The following is a 241-nucleotide window of genomic DNA, read 5'->3' on the forward strand; positions in this document are numbered from 1 at the left end:
GATCCATCGCATGAACGACCGATACCTGACCCTCAGACGTGAAAAAAGTGATTAATTTTTAAAGCGATGAAGAGTAGATTGTTTATAAGAATGTAATTCCCAGGAGACTATGGTCTAAAAAGGTTGAACTACCTCAAGGCACTTCGAAGGCTGTTAGTCATCAAAAAAACAAAAAAAAAAAAAAAAAAAATGTATATGTTAACTGTTTGGTGGGATTTCAAAGAGATCGTTTATAATGAGC

This window comes from Bactrocera latifrons, unplaced genomic scaffold (genome assembly GCF_001853355.1).
Source record: "Bactrocera latifrons isolate USDA-ARS-PBARC rearing strain unplaced genomic scaffold, ASM185335v1 scaffold_214, whole genome shotgun sequence".
Taxonomy (NCBI): Eukaryota; Metazoa; Arthropoda; class Insecta; order Diptera; family Tephritidae; genus Bactrocera; species Bactrocera latifrons.